General features: G+C 54.1%; 1 non-coding gene across 1 annotated transcript; it reads right to left on the bottom strand.

The window, feature by feature from the left end:
* Positions 1 to 459: 459 nt before the first annotated feature.
* TRNAE-CUC lies at positions 460 to 533 on the bottom strand. Its single transcript has one exon. It is a non-coding gene; the product is annotated as a tRNA-Glu (tRNA).
* Between the last annotated feature and the right edge of the window lie 5360 nt (positions 534 to 5893).

Genomic DNA, 5893 nt, shown 5'->3' with positions numbered 1-5893 from the left:
CAAAAACTTTTTTTAATTAGCGAAATCGCCAAATGAGCGGTGGAGACAGCAAGTCCTGTGGGCTCCAGGGGAGGACAGAGGCTGTGAACGGACCCCAAGGAGCGCTTGGCCAGGGGGAAATTCTGAGCTGGGCAGATAAGGTGGGGAGGGGAGGTGACCGGGGTCAGGTATGTTGCTGGGTCCTGGGACTGGGACGTTTTGCCCCATTTGGGCACCCGCTCCCTAAGTGGCACATTTTAACATACTGCGTTGACGTGAGGGTTTCTAAGACGAAGAAGGAAAAAACATCTGGAGCAGAGCTTCTCCAACTTTCTGTGGTCACGGGCCAATTGTTTTCCTAATGTGTAATCAATGACGAGCCGTTTCTTTTGTAAAACATAACACAAAAGAATTGCTGGAAGAAAATGAAATGAACAAGGGACATAAAATACAAGCCAATTTTTTTTGAAGTAGGCTCCATGCCCAACGTGGGGCTTGAACTCACAACCCTGAGAGTGAGAGTCACATGCTCTACCGACTGAGCCAGCAGGCGCCCTCCCCCCCCCAATTTTTTTTATTAGATTCAACTGTCATAAAACCGTTCTGTCGAATTGCTTTTCTAAAATATCTAAATGCTTGGGGACAGTTCTCGGACTTCTCTCATCCTGGATCTGAGCAAGCAGTGTGCACGCCGTGCCAGACCACGCTTCGAGCAGCCCTGCTCCAGAGAGAGAGAGCCTCAGCGAGCGAGGTGGCGAAAGCTTCAGAGAAGATGGCCAAAGAGTGGGGCTTTGAGAGCGCTCCTTCCCAACCGCCCCCACGCCACCGCCCCTTCCAGGCTTCGCCCACATCCTGGTGTCTGATGCTCCTGCTGGGAGAAGCCCCTGGAGAATCAGGCAGGCCAAGCTGGGATGAGTGGTGTCCTGGCATGTTCATTCTTCAGGATGCCTACACATTGTGTTATTTAAGTACTTGTTCAACATTTGTTCGGAGGAGAGGCTGAGTCCCGCCTGGGGCGCAGGGGTAGGATAAGGAGGCTGGCAGAGGCTTCAGTTTCTCCTGGACTCTCCTTGGCGCTTTGGTCCTGCCCCCAGGTTGTCGACCCCTCTTCCTCAGTGAATGCCCTGCCGGTGACCAGACTATCCTCTTTGGAAGGTGGCTCGGGATGGAGCATATTCCTTGGTGAAAGTCTCTCCCTGGCCCTAGGCAGCTTGTCCCCGTGGGTCCTGTGGTCTCCTGAGGTCTCTCCTTCCTGAAGAGGTGCTTGGAGAAGGCAGCCTGCTCAGTCTTGTTAGGACCCGTGATGTTTTAGCACCCAGAATGTGAGCCTCCTCCTGGTTTAGTATCTGGACAGCTGCCCAGCAGGCCTCCTTTAATGACTCTGTTAGGGGGTAGCTTATTAACCTGTTTTCCTGCCGTGATGGGGCAATGATAATAAGAATAAAAATAACTACCCTTGTCTGACTCTGAGCCAGGCACTGGGCTCAACACCTTACGTGCACTATCTTGTCTGTCTCACAACCCTGGGAGGGTGAGTGCTGCTTCCATTTTACAGACAAGCAAACTGTGGCTCAACTTTTAAGCAACCTGCCAAGGTCACACAGGTGGTGGCTGGGAGAGGCAGGTAAGGCCAAGTCTGTCTGACGCTGAGCCCCCATTCTGCACCAGGGCGTGCAGGCCTCCAATGAGTGGGGAGGAAGAAGAACCCAGAGTGGGATCTAGGTGTTGGTCTGAAAGGAGCTGGGCCAGCGCAGGCTATAGAAAGCTGAGCAGGGACAGAGCTGAGAGTGACCATCACCTTCTCCATCTCCTTGGGAGAGGAAGCGGGCAGCCCCCAGCTCCCCCGCCGCAGTGCACACTTTGACTCTGGGCTCAGGGGACACTGGCAGGTACCGACCTCTCCGCCTGGCTTCCACAGGAGGTTTTACACTCAGCCCTCTCGCGGGGCTATAAGGTGCCGGGCAAGCGCCAGCTTTAGGGTGATTTTACCCCAGGACATTCCTCAGCCAGCCAGCTGCAAGATGATGAATAAACTTGGGGCTTTTGCATTTTGTAAAAGGTTAAAAATAAAATGATTGGGGGATGTGATCAGGCAAGACCCCTTCCTTTGCCCCTTTTCCCAGCAACCCCCCCCCCCCCGGAGAGAGAAGGTCTTCAGGTCAGAGGGAAAGAAAGCAGCTGCAGTGAGACAATGAACATCTGGGTTGGGTGTGGGCAGTAAGACGATACAACGAACATCTGGGCGCTATGCCTGGCCCTTCTCACCTCTTCCTGGCTGCACTGAACCCTCAGCAGGGCAGACGCTGGAGGCCCCACTTATGTTTGGATAAAGAGCAGGGGGACAACCCCCCTGGTGTCCCCATGTTGCTACGAAAGCAAAGGGACCTTCTTACAAGGTGAGAAGCTAAGATGTCTCCTGTGATTCTTTTCTGCAAGGTGCAGGGGATCCTTTCTGGTCACCGGGGAAGGAGAGAGTGACAAGTCCGTGGGGGAGCTGCAGTAATACATCCCTCAATAACACGCACCTCACGGGGCACCTGGGTGGCTCAGTCGGTTAAGCGTCCGACTTTGGCTCAGGTCACGATCTCTCTGTTTGTGAGTTTGAGCCACGCGTCAGGCTCTGTGCTGACGGCTCAGAGCCTGGAGCCTGCTTTGGATTCTGTGTCTCCCTCTCTCTCTGCCCCTCCCCTGCTCATGCTCTGTCTCTCTCTGTCTAAAAACTAAATAAAAACATTAAAAAAAAATTAAAAAAAAAAAAAAAGAACCTCGTTAGACTCCACGTCAGCTCCACACGTACAAACGACGGATGTTGCGTAGAATATAAAAATCATGAAGCACGATTGACAAATGCCATGTGTGAACCCACCATGTCACTTGAGGACTATGCACAGCGTTTTCTCCTCACCGTGACCTGTGAGGTCAGTATGATTGCTCCCATTACAGACAACTCAATGAGTCAAGTTCGCAGGAACCAGAGAGGGGCTGAGTCAGGATTTACGCGCTGTTGGTCTGATGCCAAAGCCTGTGCCCTTCCTCTTCCCTCAGCTCGCTCTCTAGGGGTGAGAGTTCTCTGTCCACTCCGTCTGTGCCCTCATTTTCTGTAGGACTGTAGACTCACCCCTCCCGAGGTGTATGTACCCTGCTGAATCACAGAGTTTGAAGGGGCTCCCGATGCTGAGCTGGGTCACCCCAGGCTCTGGGTACCCTGCGGTGTCGAGGACGCAGAGGAGCCCTCAACGGTCTCGCTCCGTACCCCCTCAGCAGCCAAATGGCAATGTTGCGGCTGCCAAGAGCTGAAAACACCCACTTTATCAGCCGTTTCCAGGTTTAGCACACAAAGCTGCTGGCCACAGGGAAAAGAAAACTGGGGTTTGCATCGTCCATTGTTGGGTGACCTGGGCCAGGTGTCCAGAAGCTGAAGTTTGGTCCCCGTCATTTGATTTTCTCTCATTCCCTCCCCCACCCCATGCAAATGGGGTACCGATTGTTCCTGGCAAGCCAGGGGCTCAGTTCACTGAGGGAAGGAAGTCCCCTCCCAAGAGACCTGTTCTAAAGGGGGAGAGGGGTTCTCTTACCCTTGGCTCCCTGGCTGGCATTTAATGGGTACAGCATTGCTGAGACAGAAATACTTACATTCCAGTTGGTACATAGCTGCCCAAGCCTCCCCACCAAACCCCCCACCACTGTCCCAGTCATTCTCCCTGGGAACTCTGGGACATCTCCCAGATCCCACAACTACAGGGACATCTCTGGGGCCTCCAGGACCCTGACCACTGCCAAGGACAGTGCCCATTCTGAGTGCTGAGGCTGTGCTGCTGGGGTCATTAAAATATTTGAATATCCCCCCTCGTGGGACCTATTGTCTCAGGGTTGAGGAAAGGCCATTTTGAGGGAAGTTAGGGGTTCTGGGTTCAAGCTCTGTCTCCAGTAAGCCGTGTGACCTTGGACACACAGTCTTTCTCCTCTCTTGGCCTCAATTTCTTTACCTGTAAAACGAAGGCACTGGACCAGATGAGTTCTAAAGGCTTTGATAGAACCCTGTGATTCTTCCCTCTCTCTCCCAAGCAAGTGTCTGGGGAGGGGGTGTAGAGGGGGAGGAGGGAGGGTGGCGGGGGGGGGGGCGAGGGAGAGTGGCAAATCCCCAGTTTCCTTGCCACCAAGCCTCATCTCCAAAAGTGACAGGACCTGCTGCCTTCCATGTCTTCAGGCTTTAAATCGAGGTGATCCCTGGTCTGGCGGTGTCTGAGCCCCTTTCTGTGACCCTTCCCCCTTCCACCCTGCGCAGTTCACAGCAGCATGGGCCTCAGATCCTCTGTCTGCCTGGCGGGCTTCCCCAGGCACAGCCAGGCAGGGCCGCTTCGCTCTGAGCAGCTCCCCTTCCTCATTGTCACCCCCCTGCTCCTCCAATCCCCGTCCTAGGCTCAGCCCTGCCGGTCCCAGCTCCAGAGGCCCCAGTGAGGACACAGACTGTGTGCTCCCAAAGCGCAGGCTGAGGTGAGGGTGGGACCAGAGGGGAAGGGCTTGATGTGTGGCAGCTGGAGGGGAAGGGGTTGGAGGGGAGGTGGCAGCCCCTCCCCCCACCCTGCTGAGCTGGCCGTCCTGGGGCGCTGGCGGCAATGTCACTCCTAGCGCCCCCAGTCCCCAAGAGCAGGGCTCAGCCAGGTGGTCCTGCCCCCACTTTTTCATCAAAGCCCCAAGTCCCACGGGCCAGGAGGCAAGGGGCTTTCCCATGGGAAGGGGTGGCAAATCATGTGTGGGCCATGTTGAGGTTGCTGATCTGTGATTTGCACCCCGAGGGAAAGAGAGCCGTGACAGATGAATCCTTGTGGATGTGGGAGCTTTTCCGCCCTCTCCAAGGGAATACGGTTGGTCTGTGGATTAGCTGCACCACTTGGGTGCTGTAAAATGCAGATCTCCGGGCCCTCGGACCGAAGGGGAAGGGCTTATTCCTCTTCTTATTCCACTTTTCATAGGCTTCCTGCCCCTCTGATTCTGATGCACACTGAAGTTTGAGAACTTGGGAGAAAGCTAGTTGCACTCTAATAAGCTTTCCAAGCTTCTCCACTAGGACATCTAGATAGAGATTTTCTTTTCTTTTCTTTTCTTTTTTTTTTTAAGAGGGGGCAGGGGCAGAGAGAGGGGGCGAGGAGGGAGAGAGAGAATCCCAAGCAGGGCTTCATGCTGTTAACACGGAGCCTGCCTCGGGGCTCTAACTCACGGACCGGACCGTGAGATCATGACCTGAGCCGAAATCAAGAGTCAGAAACTTAACTGACTGAGCCACCCAGGTGCCCCCAGAGATGTCTTGTTTTGCAGCTACAACCTGGAATTCTCTAGCCCTGCAGAGTCTTCTGGGCCTGTTATCTCCTGCTTTCCTCTCAGCTCAGGGTGGACCCCAAATGCTCAGCAGCACTGCATTCGAACTGTGGCCTCCCCGCCCCAGTGCTGAGTCTAGCTCGGCCAGCCCGTTCCGGCTCCTCCTAGTCCTGTCCATGGACAGTCGTGCCATCCTCCACTACCACCCCACAGTGCTCTGCTTCTCACAGGGCTGGCCTCATGCCCACATTCCTTCGAAATTCCCATCTGGTGTTCTTCCATGGATGATTGTAAGCTGCCCGGAGGATGGATTCCTAATCCTGTGGGCATGTACCCGTGGGAGGTCCAAGGATGGTCTACAGAGGGTCAGCAGAGCCCCCGAAATTGCAGCATTGAGGGAGGCTGCATTTTTCTGGGGCCACTTCGTAGTTTTCGTAAGAGTCTGTGTCCTAGAACATACTAAGAGACACTTTAAGGATGGGGACTTTTTTCTCTTAATGTTTATTTTTATTTATTTGTTTGTTTACTTATGTTATGAGAGAGAGAGCAAGCCAGGGAGGAACAGAGAGAGAGGAGGACAGAGGATCCAAAGAAGGCT

This window comes from Panthera tigris, chromosome B3, assembly GCF_018350195.1.
Source record: "Panthera tigris isolate Pti1 chromosome B3, P.tigris_Pti1_mat1.1, whole genome shotgun sequence".
Taxonomy (NCBI): Eukaryota; Metazoa; Chordata; class Mammalia; order Carnivora; family Felidae; genus Panthera; species Panthera tigris.
Note: the sequence above shows the minus strand (reverse complement) of the source record. Positions and strands in the feature narration are given on the sequence as shown.